The sequence below is a fragment of the Plecotus auritus genome, assembly GCF_963455305.1.
Source record: "Plecotus auritus genome assembly, chromosome: 7".
In the NCBI taxonomy this organism is placed as follows: Eukaryota; Metazoa; Chordata; class Mammalia; order Chiroptera; family Vespertilionidae; genus Plecotus; species Plecotus auritus.
The window spans coordinates 37,426,099-37,444,393 of NC_137774.1; the positions used below are offsets into that span (position 1 = coordinate 37,426,099).

An 18,295-nucleotide genomic window follows, 5' to 3' on the forward strand; every position below is an offset into this window, starting at 1 on the left:
TCATTAAAACATAATTTATGCACTTTTACAATTAAACTAATTATATATTTTTTAAAGTAATAACTACTTGCCCTGGCCAGGTGGTTCAGTTGGTTGGAGCTCTGAAGTGAAGTCATTCCATACCAAAATGTTTCAGGTTCGATTCCTGGTCAGGGCACATACCTAAGTTGCGGGTTCCATCCCTAGTCAGGGCACCTACAGGAGGCAACGGATTGATGTTTCTCTTTCACATTGATGATTCTCTCTCTCTCTCTCTCTCTCTCTCTCTCTCTCTCTCTCTCTCTCTCCCCCTTTCTCTCTCTCTCAAATCAATTGGGGGCAAAAAACCACATATCCTTGAGTGAGAATTAAAAAGAAAAAGAAATTAAAATATATTTTATTGATTTTTTTACAGAGAGGAAGGGAGAGGGAGAGGGTTAGAAACATCGTTGAGATAGAAACATCGATCAGCTGCCTCCTGCACACTCCCTACTGGGGATGTGCCTGCAACCAAGGTACATGCCCTTGACCGGAATCGAACCTGGGACCCTTCAGTCCACAGGCCAATGCTCTATCCACTGAGCCAAACCGGCTAGGGCAGGAAAAATTTTTTTAAATAATAAATACTCAAGATGCATTGTAACTATATTTTACTAGTAGCTATGTTTGTGAGGTTATTCACATCTACTATATCTGTATGGTGGAAATCCTATCTAATAAAGAGGGAATATGCTAATTGACCATCATTCTGTCACAAAAATGGCTATACCCACAGCTGAGGCCAAGTTCCCATAAAGAGCCTTAACGAGCAATCAGCAGGGACCTGAGGCTACGCCCTCCCCCACCCCTGTGGGGCTTGACAGGGGAACACAGGCTGTGCCCCCTGTCCCAGTGTCAGGCTGGGGGACCTCAGGCCATACCCCTGCCCAGCAGGGCTTGACCGGGGACCTCAAGGTGCACTTCCCGTCCTGGTGCTGGGCTAGGGGACCTCAGGCTGCTCCCCCCCGCAAGTGGGGCTTGACAGGGGACTTCAGGCCACGCCCTCAACCCCGGCACCAGGCCAGGGGACCTCAGACAACACCCCCCACCCAGTGGGGCTTGACAGGGGAACTCAGGCTGCGCCCCCACACCAGCACCGGGCCAGGGGACCTGAGGCTGCGCCCCCCTGCCTGGCTGGGCTTGACAGGGGACCTCAGGCCATGCCCCTCACCCAGTGGGGCTTGATGGGGGACCTCAAGGTGCACCCCCAATGCTGGGTCGGGGGAACTCAGGCCGTGCCCCCGCCCAGTGGGGCTTGATGGGGGACCTGAGGCTGCACCCCCATCCCGGTGCCTGGCCGGGGGACCTGAGGCTGTGCCCCCCTGCCTGGCAGGGCTTGCCAGGGGACCTCAGGCCATTCCCTCCACCCAGCGGGGCTTGACAGGGGATCTCAGGCCGTGTCCCCACCTGGCGGGCTTGACGAAGGACTCAAGGCACGCCCCCCGCCCCGGTCTGGGCTGGGGGACCTCAGGCCATGCCCCCTATCCTGGCGCCGGGCCAGGGGACCTGAGGCTATGCCCCCTGCCCGGCAGGACTTGACAAGGGTGGGACTGGCCGGGTCTGGATCTAGCCCAATGCGGGGGGGGTGGGGGGGGGCTGGGTTTGGGTCTCACATGATTTTGAGGTGCATATGGGTGGGCGGGGACTTGACTCTGGGTCCCATGGTGAGCCCCAGACTCTGACAGGAGGAAGGTTTTCATATACATTTTACTAATTTTCTTTCATCTCTGACACTTCTATTATAGAGAAAGGGCAAATAGCAATATTAAATTATTTCCTCTAATTAATCCCCTTTTAATGTGCACGAATTTCATGCACCGGGCCACTAGTATTATATAATGGCATGCTGCTGCCCCTCTATTTCCAACTCCAGATTCAGTGATTCTACCTTGGAGGTTTGAAATTGGCCATGAAGGGAGTATTTATACCATGAAAATTGGCAAACACTACAAATCAGGGTGTGTTTTTACCCCCTCAGAGAACTAATCGGTAAACATTTACCAGCACTGTACTATTTAGGAATAACCACAAGGAGAATAAAAAAAATAGGTGTATCTTTTAAATCAACAATAGAGAATTTAGCCTATCCAATATAAAGCACTAAAGGAGAAAAAAAAAAAGGTATGATAAATAGAAAACTTAATGGATGCCTGGTTAATCATGCCAATTAAATCTAAAGATTTATATGGCCCTGGTTTGGCTCAGTGGATAGAGTGTCAGCCTATGGACTGAAGGGTCCCAGGTCCGATTCTAGTCAGGGGCACGTGCCTGGGTTTCGGGCTTGATCTCCAGTAGGGGATGGGCAGGAGGCAGCCAATCAATAATTCTCTCTCATCATTGATGTTTCTATCTCTCTTTCATTCTCCCTTCCTCTCTGAAATCAATAAAGATATATTTTTTAAAAAAATAACTTTAAAAAAAACAAATAAAGGTTTATATGGTTCCTCCTGTTACCCTATTAAAGTCATAGGAAAGAACTAAAACTATGATAAGCCCATAGGTCAAAGAGAATAGTAGCAGAGGAAACATATAAAATGTCAACTACATTTTGGAAGATGGAAAGAGAATGAATAAGTAATAATTGATTTAGGTTTCAGCTGTCTCTGTTCTGCTAAGTCCTCCAGAGAAATAAGGCCACAAGAAGGAAGAAGCAGTAGATTCATTTTGAACAATGGCTGTAGAAAGCCTCAGAAGTTGGAAGCTGGAAGTATTGAATACCTCTCAAGGTGGGAGTGGAAGTTAGAGCTAAGCACAGAAGCATTAACTGACAGTTTGTGTAAAGAAATAGTTCCCACTCCCAAAATTTATCTATAAATTAAATGCAATGCCATCAGGACTTTTTGAGAAATTGGACAAACTTATTCTTGTTAGAATAACTAAATTAATTTTGGGAATGAAGAGCAATGGGGGGGAGGGGCTAGCTCAACCAGATTTTATGATATAATATGAAGCCATAGTCATAAAGCAAGAATGATATGCTACAGGAATAGATATAAACCAGAGAAACAGAATAGACAGCTCAGAAATAGACCCATACATCTATGGGAATTTGATATAAGATGAAGATAACACTATATAAGTCAACCTGGAGAGGACGAATTATTCAGTAGATGATGTCAGGGAAACTGTCTCAGTATTGGGAGAAAAATAAAGTATGATTCCTATTACCAACTATACACTAATCTGCACTCCAGAGTATGTGAAAGATAAAGGACCACACAGCCCTAGCCGGTTTGGCTCAGTGGATAGAGCATTGGCCTGCAGGCTGAAGGGTCCCAGGTTTGATTCCGGTCAAGGGCACATGCCCGGATTGCTCGATCCCTGGTGGAGGGCATGCAGGAGGGGGCCGATCAATGATTCTCTCTTGTCATTGATGTTTCTATGTCTCTCTCCTTCTCCCTTCCTCTCTGAAGTTAGTAAAAAAAAAAATACATATATATATTTATTTTTTTTAATATATTTTATTGATATTTTACAGAGAGGAAGAGAGAGGGATAGAGAGCTAGAAACATCGATGAGAGAGAAACATCGATCAGCTGCCTCCTGCACACCTCCCACTGGGGACGTGCCCGCAACCAAGGTACATGCCCTTGACCGGAATCGAACCCGGGACCCTTCAGTCCGCAGGCCGACGCTCCATCCACTGAGCCAAACCGGTTTTGGCTATATATATATATTTAAAAGACCACACAAGCCCCAGCTGGTTTGGCTCAGTGGATAGAGCGTCGGCCTGTGGACTGAAGGGTCACAGGTTCGATTCCAGTCAAGGGCACATGCCCAGGTTGCAGGCTCAATCCCCAGTAGGGTGCCTGCAGGAGGCAGCCAACCAATGATTCTCTCTCATCATTTATGTTTCTCTCTGTCCCTCTCCCTTCCTCTCTGAAATCAATAAAAACATATTTTTTAAAAAAAGACCACACAAAAGAAGGGGAAGTCCACTAGAGAAATGGGCAAAGGCAATCAATAGGTAATTCACAGAAGGAAAAATGCAAATGACTCACTAGCATAAGAAGAAATGTTCAAATTCACAGTTAAATCAAATTAAAACAATGAGATATTATTTTATTCCTATCAGGGTGTATCCTGTATAATGCTCCTCAGCGGTAGAACCTATGAGCTAGATTTTTACATGCAGCAGCATAAATAGGTCATAAAAACAGTGTTGAATTTTTAAAACAGAAAAAGATCCTTGGACCAATTCGGAATTTAAAACATAGACTGGAAATAGCAGTATATATTTACAAGAATACATATGTATCCAAGGGCATATTTCAAACATGTAACAGTGGGTGTTTATGAAGGAGGGGAAGGAAAATGTAGACCAAGACTAAGGGAGGGGTTAAGATAAGGGAAGGGCCTTACACAGACCAAGTATGCTATGACTGAGGAACCTGACGAACTCAATTCTCAGCAAGCAAGGCATCCCCAGCCCCCCACCTTTATTCAGCAAAAATCTCAATGGAATTTCTTTGGGACTTTGCAACAAAGCTGTAAAGTTTTTCTGGAAGTATAAATAATGAAGAGAAGATCAGAAAACTTTGAAAAAGAAGAGCATTTAGGGATGACTTGGCCTTCCAGATAATAGAATGTATAAATAATTCAGCAGTCCCTAGAACAGTATGTCACTGGCACATGAATAGACAAAAGAATCAATAGAATAGAAAAGGGCAAAAATAAACCCAAGAACTTAGCAAAAGCTACTAGATGATAAGAGTGGCATTTTGATCAGTGATGGATTTTATAACAGGATATTTGAAAATTTGACTCATGATATTTGTGGAAGGAAGAAAATACATACAGCAAGTAAGATCTTTTGAGAGTAAAGAGACTTAGGGTTTGAATGCCAGTTTTGACACTGATTAGTTATGTAATTGCAGGCAAGATACTTAACCTTTCTAAGCCTCATTTCTCCCATATTTATAAACAAGGTAGTAAAAGTGCCTACTTCATTTATTGTAAGGACTAAAAGAAATAATGGATGCTAAAAAGTAAGAACATGGTACCTATTACACAAACTGTGCCCCATAAATATTAGCTATTATTATTTCCATCCTATACCATATACAAAGTAATGTGTAAAATAAAACCATAAATGTTCCAGAAAGAAAAAAAAATGAATATTATTATAATCTTGGGGAGCAGAAGGAATTTCTAAATATGACCTTAAGGTAGAAAACATGAAGAAAAAGAAAACAGTTCTGATTGAAAAAAACAACAAAAAATTTCTTTATGCCAAATCTCACCACAAAGTTAAAATGCCAATGGCAAACTAGGGAAAATATTTGTAATATATGCATAGACAAACAATTAATATCTCTTACTAATCAACAAGGAAAGGATAAATGTAGCAATAGAAAAATGCACCAAGCCCTAACCGGTTTGGCTCAGTGGATAGAGCGTCAGCCTGCGGACTGAAGGGTCCCGGGTTCGATTCCGGTCAAGGGCATGTACCTTGGTTGCGGGCACATCCCCAGTGGGAGGTGTGCAGGAGGCAGCTGATCGATGTCCATCTCTCATTGATGTTTCTAACTCTCTATCCCTCTCCCTTCCTCTCTGTAAAAAATCAATAAAATATATTTAAAAAAAAAAAAAAAGAAAAGAAAAATGCACCAAGTCCTAGCTGGTTTGGCTTAGTGAATAGAGCATTGGCCTGCCGACTGAAAGGTCCCAGGTTTGATTCCAGTCAAGGGCATATACCCGGGTTTGGTCCTCAGTAAGGGCATGCAGGAGGCAACCAATCAATGATTCTCTCTTATCATCAATGTTTCTATCTCTATCTTCCTCTCCCTTCCTCTCTCTGAAATCAATCAATAAAAATGTATTTTTCGCCGAAAGTGGTTTGGCTCAGTGGATAGAGCGTCAGCCTGCGGACTGAAGGGTCCCAGGTTCGATTCCGGTCAGGGGCACGTACCTTGGCTGCGGGCACATCCCCAGTGGGAGGTGTGCAGGAGGCGGCTGGTCGATGTTTCTCTCTCATTGATGTTTCTAACTCTCTATCCCTCTCCCTTCCTCTCTGTAAAAACTCAATAAAATATATTTTAAAAAAACAAACAAAAAAAATGTATTTTTTAAAAAAGAAAAATGCAACAAGAACGTTACCAAACAAACAAAAAGAGTGATTACAAATTCATAGAGGGGCTATGAAGTCCCATTCTTCATATATCAAATTAGCACAATAGACTTTTATAATATTTATTTAATATAATATGATATTCCTTTTGTGTGTGGCTTATTTCACTTAGCATAATGTTTTCAAGGGTTATCCATATTGTAGCATGTATCAGAATTTCACTTTTTATAGTTGAATGAAATTCCATTGAATGTATAGACCACTTTATTTTTTTAATCCTCACCCTAACATGTGTTTTTAATGCCTTTATTTCTCTTTTGTTTACTCTTTCTTTCTTTCTTTTACTTTCTTTCTTTTTCTTTCTTTCTTTCTTTCTTTCTTTCTTTCTTTCTTTCTTTCTTTCTTTCTTTCCTTTCTTTCTTTCTTTCTTTCTTTCTTTCTTTCTTTCTTTCTTTCTTTCTTTCCTTCTTTCCTTCTGTCGAGAGAAACATTGATATGAGAGAGAAACATTGATAAGAGAGAGAAATATTGATCGGTTTCCTCCTGAACATTCCCTCACTAGGGAAGGAACCCACAACCTTTTTGGTGTATGGGACAACACTCCAACCAACTGAGCCACCCAGTCAGAGCTGTACCACATTTCTTTTATCCATTAATGCTTTTTTATTTTTAAATATATTTTTATTGATTTCAGGGAAGGGAGAGGGAGAGAGAGACGGAAACATCAATGATGAGAGAGAATCATTGATTGGCTGCCTCCTGCAGGCCCCCTACTGGGGATTAAGCCCGCAACCCGTCATGTGCCCTTGACCCAAATCGAACCCTGGACTCCTCAGTATGCAGGCTGACACTCTATCCACTGAGCCACAAACCAGCTTGGGCTATCCATTAATCTTCTGATGAACATTTGGGTTGTTTCCAACTTTTGGCTATTGTGAATAATGCTGCTATGTCTGTTTGAGTACCTGCTTTCACTTTTTTTGGAGTATACTAGTATACCTAGGAGTGGAATTGTCGGATCATATGCTAATTCTATGCTTACCTTTCTTTTTTAAATGTGTTTATTTTATTTATTTATTTATTTCAGAGAGTGAGAGGAAGGAAGATGGAGAGGGAGAGAAACATCAGTTGGCTGCCTCCCACATACACCCTGACCAGGAGATTGAGCCCACAACCCAGGCATGTACCCTGACCAGGAATTAAACTGGCCACCTTTTGGTGCATGGGATGATGCTCAACCAACTGAGCCACATGGGCCAGGGCTATGTTTAACTTTTTGAGGACCCGCTAAACTGTTCTTTTTTTAAAGTCAGATTTATTAAGGAATCATTTACATATTTTTTAGGTGCACAGTTCTATGACTCTTGTCCAGCATATGCAGTCACATAAATACCACCACAATGAAGATATCACCCCAAAAAGTTCCCACATTCTCTTCTGAGTCTGTTCCAAACTCTTACCCCTAACACCTGGCAACTGCTGATCTGATTTCTGTTCCTGCAGTATTGACTTTTCCAGAATGTCCAACAATAGAATCATTGGAGCCTGGTCTCTTTCATTGAACACAATTTATCTAAGATTCATCCATGTCAGTGTATCAATAATTTGCTCCTTGTTATTGCTGAATAGTATTTCACTGTATGGCTGTACCAGACGTCTTTATCTATGCACCAGTTGATGAACACTTGGTTTGTTTTCACCTTTTGACAATTATAAATTATGCTGATACAGGCATTTGCATACAGGTCTTTGTGCAGAGATATATTTTTATTCATCTGTAAGGACTCCATACCTAGGAGTAGGATTTTTTGCATCGTGATAAATGTATGTTTAACTATTCTAAACTGCCTATTTGTTTTCCAAAGCAGCTGTACTATGTTTTTAAAAATATATTTTATTGATTTTTTTTACAGAGAGGAAGGGGGAGGGATAGAGAGTTAGAAACATCAATAAGAGAGAAACATCTATCGGCTGCCTCCTGCACACCCCCTACTGGGGATGTGCCTGCAACCAAGGTACATGCCCTTGACTGGAATCGAACCTGGGATCTTTCAGTCCGCAGGCCAATGCTCTATCCACTGAGCCAAACCGGTTAGGGCTGTACTATTTTTTCATTCCCACCAGCATGCATGAGAGTTCATTCCAGTTGTTCTTTATCCTCTATAAATTTGATATGGTCAATTTGTTTATTTTTATTTTAGCCATTGTAATAGGTATGTGGTGTGATATCTCATTATAATTTTTCATGTACTTAATGGATAGTGATAGTTGAACTTTTTCCTATGTGCTTACTTACTATCTTTTCCTCTTCCCTGGTGAAGTGTCTGTTCAAATCTTTTGTCCTGACCGGTTTGGGTCAGTGGATAGAGCGTCGGCCTGCAGACTGAAGGGTCCCAGGTTTGATTCCGGTTAAGGGCATGTACTTCGGTTGCAGGCACATCCCTAGTAGGGAGTGTGCAGGAGGCAGCTGAATCAATGTTTCTCTCTCATCGATGTTTCTAACTCTCTATCCCTCTCCCTTCCTCTCTGTAAAAAATCAATAAGGTATATTTTTTAAAAAAATCTTTTGCCTATTTTTTAATTGGGCTGTTTTTTATATTATTGAGTGTGAGAGTTCTTTATATATTCTGGATACAAATCTTTTATCAGATGTGTGTTTTGCAGTATATTCTTCCAGTCTGTGTCTTGTATTTTCATTTTCTTAACAGTGTCTTTTCAAGAACAGAACTTTTTATTTTAGTGAGTCTAATTTATTTTTTTCTTTTGTGGTTCATGCTGTGTCTTCTCTATGAAATTTTTGTCTAAGTCACAAATATTTTCTCCTCTATTTTATTCTAGAAGGCTTATAATTTTAGGTTTATATTTAGGTCTATGATTCATTTCATGCTCATTTTTATACCTTTTTTTGGCATATTGATGTCCAATTGTTCCAGTGCCATTTGTTGCAATGAACTTGTTCTTAACTTAACTGCCATTGTATTATATGAAATAGTTCTTTGTACCAAAGCCTGATGAGTCTTGGAATATACAGGTGACATACTTGTAGTATTCTTTATAGTTTACAAAGTATTTGTCATTATATAATCTCATTTGACCCACAATCAACCGTATGAGATAGGAGTAAAAATGTTATTCCTCCCATTTTTTTTTTTTAAGAACTTGTTTGTGTATTTTTTTATTTTTTATTTTATTGATTTTTTACAGAGAGGAAGGAAGAGGGATAGATAGTCAGAAACATCGATGAGAGTGAAACATCGATCAGTTGCCTCTTGCACACCTCCTACTGGGGATGTGCCCGCAACCAAGTTACATGCCCTTGACCGGAATCGAACCTGGGACCTTTCAGTCCGCAGGCTGACGCTCTATCCACTGAGCCAAACCGGTTTTGGCTATTCCTCCCATTTTACAGATGAAGAATCCAAGATAAGCTAGCACTTGGCCAAGAAGACAAAGCTTTCAGTACTATTGTCAACATTCATTATTGAACTTCAATAAACCTCGAGTAGCCTTTTCCAAGATCCAAGTTATTCCCATAAATCTGTCCAGTACTCAGGATCAAGTCAGTATTTACTACTTAATTTTGAGCTTACTGATCCTTGAAAACTGGAAAGGCTGAGATTTGGTGCAACAGGGATCCAAGAGCATGGTTATTTGTCCTAACCATGAGAAGTGGTCACATGTCTCAACTCTGCTATGTGAACTGGCCGTGGTCCTGCAAACTTTATTCTGTAAAAATGTAATTAGAAATCTTTTCTTTGGAATATTCTTGAGCTTCAACAAGAAAAAACTCTGTTACCAAATAGTCCAAATATCCAGGTTAAACTATCATTTGTTTCCAACTGGGAAGGAGCAGGGAGGAGGAGGATGGAGAAAAGAAACTTGGATGAAAGGGAAGCCAGTGGAGGAAGAAAGGATAAGTCTGACATGGATGGGTGCCCAGAAAAATTTTATACATTCACATTTGGAGACTCCTTTACCTTTGAATTAAAAAACATACTGATCAACTGCCAAGTATTATTTTGTTAATTAGATTTTCTCCATGAAATTAGTCTTCTGACACATTTCCAACCATTTCTCTGAAGCAGACCCTCTGAAACCCTCTCTCTTTACAAGCAAGATTAAATGTTATGGCCTTGCGTTCTCCTCCTCACCCAGAGTCTCAAGTTTCTTTGCCTTGTTCCTGCCTTTGTCATTCGCTGTGAAGAGCATAATGCTTGATGGACAGAGGCTGGTGGGACAATGGGGCTGATTCATGGTTTGGGAAAACAAGGAATTGTCTCAGAGCAAACACTGACCCTCCTTTTTGCTGGGGGCACTACAATGTTTAGCTGACAGCAGCTTGTTTGGATTTGTCCAACCAGTGGATAAGCATCTAAATGACAGGAGCAATATGGGGTTCCTAAGGTTCCTGGGGGCACTTAAAATAATCTTGGAAGATGCTGGCAGAGTTTGTGCTCTTTATAAACAAACAGAGAGAGATTATTCAAACAGCTGCTAATTTCATTAAGAAGCCTCATTTTAAGGTCCTAGAACAGGCATTTCTTTTTGTCAGGATTATCTCTGAGTTTTATATTTGCATCTACTCCTGGTAGCTTAGCTGAGATGTCAAATACTAAGCTTACATTTAGATGGCTGTATTGCTTTGCCTTCAAGAAAGAGTTTACCTTTAGAGGAGACTAAATTCGACAAAAATAAATTTGATGGGTAATTTAGGACTATTTATACACATTTTTATTGGTATCATATTGTATATACTATTTTGTGATCTTTTAAACTGAGCACTATAATATGAAAACATCAACTTGTCAACAAATTTTGATCTACATTATCACTTCTAATGGATGTGTAGTGTGTAACTGTATGAATGAACCATCACTTAACTAGTCCCTTGTTTTTGGAGATATAGGTTGTTTGCAAGCTATAAGCCATGCTTCAGTAAAAATTATTGCAGCTAAATCTTTCCACGTTTCCTTATTTCTCCAGGAAAAATATCATGGGTTTTGATTGCTGGGTCGGAAGAGATGCATGTTTTTAATGTTTTTGACTCAGACTGAGAAACTGCCCTCCAAAGTACAATTTATACTTCCTGTAGGTATGAAAGTGCTTTCCTTCTCACACACCTGGCTCTTTGGTCAAAACTTAATTTTGTTGTTGTTTTTTAGTTAATTTTCTTGGTTTTTCCCAGGTAAGTAATCATATAACCTACAAATAATTACTTTTAGTTTTTTTGTTTTGTTTTGTTTTTAAACATTTTATTGATTTTTTACAGAGAGGAAGAGAAAGGAATAGAGAGTTAGAAACATCGATGAGAGAGAAATATCAGCTGCTTCCTGCACACCTCCTACACTGGGGATGTGCCCGAAACCAAGGTACATGCCCTTGACCAGAATCAAACCTGGGACCTTTCAGTCCGCAGGCCGACGCTCTATCCACTGAGCCAAACCGGTTAGGGCTGACTTTTAGTTTTTATTTCATTTCCCAAATAGTAAAAAAGTTGCAAGAATTTATATTTCATTGTTGGTGAGAATATGGATAAATGGATGTTCTCAAATCCTATGATTGTAAATTGGTAAGTAAATTTGAAGGATAATCTGAGAGCATCTGTGACAAATTTTAAATTGCAAACCCTTTGACCTAGCTATTTCAACTCTAAAAGAAAGGTATTCATTGAAGTACTTTGTTTATAATAGCAAAATATTTTAAAATAACTTAATTCATCAGTAGGGTATAGTTAAGTAAATTATGGCACATTTCTGCTATGAAATACTGTGCGGCCATTAAAGAGAATAAAGTAGATCTCTAGTACCAACCTGGACATCAGTCCATGCTATTTTATTAATTTTAGAAAATATTTTGCAGGATAATAATATATTATGATTCCAATTTTATTTTTTTTAAATATAGTTTATTGATTTTTTACAGAGAGGAAGAGAGAGGGATAGAGAGTTAGAAACATCGATAAGAGAGAAACATCCATCAGCTGCCTCCTGAACACCTCCCACTGGGGATGTGCCCGCAACCAAGGTACGTGCCCTTGACTGGAATCAAACCTGGGACCTTTCAATCTGCAGGCTGACGCTCTATCCACTGAGCCAAACCGGTTTCGGCCCAACTTTATTTTTCAAAATCCAAGTATATACACTCAGAAATATATATACCTGAATATACATAGAGAAGTTTTTGTTGAAGGTGCTTACCTCTGAGTGTCTTCCTATGCACCAAGAGGTTGCTGGTTCAATTCCAGTCAGGACACATGCGTGAGTTGTGGGCTCAATCCCCAGTGGGGAGTGTGCAGGAGGCAGCCGATCCATGTTTCTTTCTCTCTCCCTCTACCTTCCTCTCTTTCTCTCAAATCAATAAAAACATATTTAAAAAGAAAAAGGAAATAAACGACTGAATATACCCAACAACCTAGATCAATCTCCAGATAATTATGCTGAGTAAAAAAAAGCCAATCTCCAAAAGACTGGCTTACATACTATTTGATTCCATTTAAATAATATTCTTAAATTGACAAAATTCTAGAAAATAAAGAACAAACCTGTTCTTTATTTAGTGGTTGTCAGGGGTTAAGAAGGAGGTGGGATGGGAGGGAAGTAGATGTGACTGGTTATGGAAGGGCAAGGTGAGGGATCCTGTTGATTGAAATGTTTTGTATGTTAATTGTATCAATGTCAATATCCTAGTTAGGATATTGTATTATAGTTTTGAAAGATGTTACTATTGGGGTAGAGTATAAGGGTATAAAGAATCTTTCTATTGCCGAAACCAGTTTGGCTCAGTGGATAGAGCGTCGGCCTGCGGACTGAAGGGTCCCGGGTTAGATTCCGGTCAAGGGCATGTACCTTGGTTGCGGGCACATCCCCAGTGGGAGGTGTGCAGGAGGCAGCTGATCGATGTTTCTCTCTCATCGATGTTTCTAGCTCTCTATCCCTCTCCCTTCCTCTCTGTAAAATATCAATAAAATATATTTAAAAAAAAAAAGAATCTTTCTATTATTTCTTATATCAATCTATAATTATGTCAAAATAAAAAGTTCAATTCAAAAATGAAAAAGACTGTCCCACCCAAAATAACTATAGAGGCCCTGTGAAAAACAAATACAATGAGATTTTATAAAATATATTTTTTATTGTTGATAGTATTACAGATATCTCCCATTTCCCCTCCTCCAATGAGATATTTATCAACCATTAAAAGATGGTGCTCTTGACAATTATTTAATGACATGAGAAAATTTAGACTTTTAACCTTCAGTTAAAAACTATTAAGATTTAGGCCCCAGCAAGGTAGCTCAGTTGTTTAGGGTTTGACTTCCGGTCATGGCACATACAAGAAGCAACCAATGAATGCATAAATAAGTGGAACAACAAATCGATGTTTCTCTCTCTCTCCCTTTATCTCTCTCTAAAATCAATAAATAGAAATTAAAAGAACAAAGATAGTAAAAAACAGGGAAGTTCTGTTTTTATTTGTTTGCTTTTTTAAAAAAACACACGTATGTGGCATTTTGTACAATATTTTGTTTGGAAAACTAAGCTTTTGAAAAAAAAGGAAAGTATGAAAACCATGATTTAGGGTGTTTTATATAACTTAGCATTAGTGGTTTTCTGGACCATCATTTGGAGGCCTGGAATTCAGTCCTTCCTTTCTCTGTACAGTCAATAGTGGAAGGAGGGACAGTAGAAATAGCAACTGGGAGGGGAAAGGAGTGTGTTATTGAAGGGAATAGAGAAAGTTCTCTTTGGAAGAAGAAGGTTATTGGTTTATGTCTGGTCTTACACAAAGACAATATAGGCAGCTCCATAGCAAAGAGGGCCGACTAGCTTCAAGATCATCAAAACCTTCCAGTCCAGATGATCTTCCCAGTCTTACAGCCCCCTCCACAACCCTCCATCTACCTCCACCCTCTCTCATACACTCTTTTTCAGCCACTATACTGGAGCCATTTCTTTTTTTTTTTTAATTTAATAAATCTTCATTGTTCAGATTATTACAATTGTTCCTCTTTTTCCCCCCCATAGCTGCTCTCCACCCGGTTCACACCCCACCCTCTGCCCTTACCTCCTCCCCACTGTCATCATCCAGAGGTGTATGATTTTTGTCCAGTCTCTTCCCGCACCCCCCACACCCCTTTCCCCCCAAGAATTGTCAGTCCACTCCCTTTCTATGCCACTAATTCTATTATATTCACCAGTTTATTCTGTTCATCAGATTTTTTATTCACTGGATTTTTAGATTCACTTGCTGATAGACATGTATTTGTTGTTCATAATTTTTATCTTTACCTTTTTCTTCTTCCTCTTCTTAAAGAATACCTTTCAACATTTCATATAATACTGGTTTGGCAGTGATGAACTCCTTTGGCTTTTTTTTTTTTAAAATATATTTTATTGATTTTTTACAGAGAGGAAGGGAAAGGGATAGAGAGTTAGAAACATCGATGAGAGAGAAACATCGATCAGCCGCCTCCCGCACACCCCCCACTGGGGACGTGCCCGCAACCAAGGCACATGCCCTTGACCGGAATCGAACCTGGGACCCTTCAGTCCGCAGGCTGATGCTCCATCCACTGAGCCAAACCGGTTTTGGCCCTTTGGCTTTTTCTTATCTGTGAAGCTCTTTATCTGACCTTCAATTCTGAATGATAGCTTTGCTGGGTAGAGTAATCTTGGTTGTAGGTTCTTGCTATTCATCACTTTGAAAATTTCTTGCCACTCCCGTCTGGCCTGCATAGTTTTTGTTGAGAAATCAGCTGACAATTGTATGGGTGCTCCCTTGTAGGTAATTAACTGTTTTTCTCTTTCTGCTTTTAATATTCTCTCTTTGTCTTTTGCTCTTGGCATTTTAATTATGATGTGTCTTGGTGTGGTCCTCTTTGGATTCCTTTTGTTTGGGGTTCTCTGTGCTTCCTGGACTTGTAAGTCTATTTCTTTCACCAGGTGGGGGAAGTTTTCGGTCATTATTTCTTCAAATAGGTTTTCAGTATCTTGCTCTCTCTCTTCTTCTGGCACCCCCATAATTCGGATGTCGGTACGCTTGAGGTTGTCCCAGAGGCTCCTTACACTATCTTCAAGTTTTTGGATTCTTTTTTCTTTTTGCTTTTCTGGTTGAGTGTTTTTTGCTTCTTTGTATTTCAAATCTTTGACTTGATTCTTGAGATCCTCTAGTCTGCTGTTAGGTCTCTGTATAATATTTTTTATTTCCGTCAGTGTATGTTTAATTTCTAGTTGGTCCTTTTTCATATCCTCAAGGGTCTCGCTAAATTTATCGGCCTTTTCTAGGAAATTCTTGAAAAACCTTATAACCATGGTTTTGAACTCTATATCCAGTCGTTTGTTTTCCTCCATTTCTTTCATTTGTGATCTGTTTCTTTGCTCCACATTTTGGCTGCTTCCCTGAGTTGGTAGAGTAACTTTGTGTGGTAGGTGTCCTATAGGGCCCAGTGGCTCAGCCTCCCCAGTTACCTGAGGTGGACACTTTTGGTGCACCCCTTTGTGGACTGTGTGCACAGCCTTGTTGTAGTTAAGCCTTGATTGTTGTTGGTATCACTGGGAGGAATTGACCTCCAGGCCAATTGGCTGTGAGGATCAGCTGTGTCTATGCTGGGAGAACTTCTGTGCTGGAGACACCCTTATGAGACAAGACTTGCAAAACTGCAAAAGCCTCTGTGCTCAGCTTGGATGGGGCGGAGTCTCAGGGCAGATCAGACAGCCTTTGCTTCCCGTCAGCCCTGCTTTATGAGGCCCCTGGGTCTCAGTGTCTCTTGGAAATCGCTGCAAGCACCTCTGAGAGAAAGCCGCCCTCGAGTTTCGCCCGCTGCCAGTCCACTTTCTCCCCGAATGAGTCTGGATTCCCAGATTCTCACCCGGAACTGAAGTTCAGCGCAGTTGGGAGTTTCTGTCTCCCTCCCACTTTAGAAAGCCAGCCACGCACTCAGCCGCCCATGCACTCAGCAGTCAGTCCTCTCCACGCACGCGCGTCTCCGTACCTCAGCCTTTTGCAGCTCCTCTGAGTCTCAATGTGCTTTCCTCTTTCCTTCTAGTTGTAGAATTTCCACTCTACAACTAGAGTGGAAATTCTGGATGGTGTCTGTTTCGTCTTTTAGTTGTAGTTTTGATATTGTTGTGTGAGGCAGCAGTTTAGGTGTTTACCTATGCCACCATCTTGGTTTCTCCTGAAGCCATTTCTTGTTCCCAGAACATGCCTTCCACATTTTTAACTTCATACCTTTGCTTAAACCATTCTTTCTATCTGCATTGCCTTCTCCCAGACCTGTACTATCCAGTCTGGTAGCCACTAGTCACATGGGTTATTAAACACTTGAAATATGGTTAGTGTGGATTTGGATATGCTATAAGTGTAAAATGTATACATTGGATTTTAAAAGAGTATAAAAATGAAAGTTTACCCTTTTCCCTTTAAAAATGTGGCTATTACAAAATTTCAAATTATAGTACATTCATGTTTCATAATATATGTCTATTGGACAGTGGTGCCCTATGTTATGAAACATAGTTTTACTGTTATGTATTGACCTCAAGGACATGTTGACTCATCATTTGTGAATCCAAATTTTTAAAAATATTTTTTATTGATTTCAGAGAGGAAGGGAGAGGGAGAGAGAGATAGGAACATCAAGGATGAGAGAGAATCACCTCCTGCATGCCCCCTACTGGGGATCGAGGCTACAACCTGGGCATGCGCCCTTGGCTGGAATTGAACCCTGGACCCTTCAGTCTGCAGGTCAACGCTCTTTTCACAGAGCCAAACCAGTTAGGGTGAAAAGTTTTAATCAGAATTATACTAACTTCAGTGAATTTTTAGGGATATGTATTTATTAGCAGTTATACCACTTCCAATTTTCATTTTTATTTTAACTAAATTATTCTCATTGAGATTGATTTTCTTCTTGTAATAATTTTACAAAGGAAATTTGAAATATTTATCATGTCTTCTTAAGTCTCTTTTTTATGGTTTCTGTTACTGTGAAAGCCTTTAGTGGTCATGATTTTGACTACATGCAATTTTCCTGGGTTAAGTTTTGCAGATAAAACATTTTACTGTGTGAAATTTTATTTATTTATTTTTTATTTTTTTAAAATATATTTTATTGATTTTTTTACAGAGAAGAAGGGAGAGGGATAGAGAGTTAGAAACATCGATGAGAGAGAAACATCGATCAGCTGCCTCCTGCACACTCCTCACTGAGCCAAACCAGTTAGGGCTGTGTGAAATTTTAGCTGTTGACACTTATATGTGGTGTAAATCAGTTATAATAGTAATATTAATTTTAATTGAATGGAAGATCAATTGGCCCTGGCCGGTTTGGCTCAGTGTAGAGTGTCAGCCTGCGGACTCAGGGGTCCCAGGTTCGATTCCAGTTAAGGGCATGTACCTTGATTGCTGGCACATCCCCAGTAGGGGGTGTGTGGGAGGCAGCTGATTGATGTTTCTCTCTCATTGATGTTTCTAACTCTCTCTCCCTCTCCCTCTCCCTTCCTCTCTGTAAAAAAATCAACAAAATATATATTTTTTAAAAAAGATCAATTGTTTATATTAATTTTGTTGTTGTTAATCCTCACTGGAGGATATTTTTTACCATTGATTTTCAGAGAGTGGGAGGGGAGAGAGACACACACACACACACATAGACTGGTTGCCTCCTTCACCAAAACCCAGGTACGTGCCCTTGACTGAGAATCAAACTCTCATCCCTTCTGTCTGCAGGACCTTCATTCTAACCACTGAGAAACACCAGCCAGGGCTATGTTAATCTTTTAATTTATCCATAAGAAAATTGTGGGTCGCCCTGACCAGTTTGGCTCAGTGGATAGAGCATCAGCCTGTGGACTGAGGGGTCCCAGGTTCGATTCCCGTCAAGGGCATGTACCTTGGTTGCGGGCACATCCCCAGTGGGGGGTGTGCAGGAGGCAGCTGATCAATGTTTCTTTCTCATTGATGTTTCTAGCTCTCTATCCCTCACCCTTTCTCTCTGAAAATCAATAAAATATATTAAAAAAAAATTGTGGGTCAATCTCAAATAATCCAGGATAGTTCTATTATCCAAGATTGCTTAATTATATTGCTTGTCCAATTTCCCCATGTCTTCTTATCACTCAATGTCTTTGATGAGGCAAAGATGAAAGGGCAGGGCCAAATATCCTTAAGAAATTATTGTTATCCTTTTAGGTGTAATTATGGTGC

At 40.2% G+C, this 18,295-nt stretch overlaps 1 protein-coding gene across 1 annotated transcript in view; it reads left to right on the forward strand.

The window, feature by feature from the left end:
- The window catches only part of PAFAH1B1 (platelet activating factor acetylhydrolase 1b regulatory subunit 1), a 133,471-nt gene that overhangs the window by 38,164 nt on the left and 77,012 nt on the right, over positions 1-18,295 (forward strand). The window lies entirely within an intron of this gene.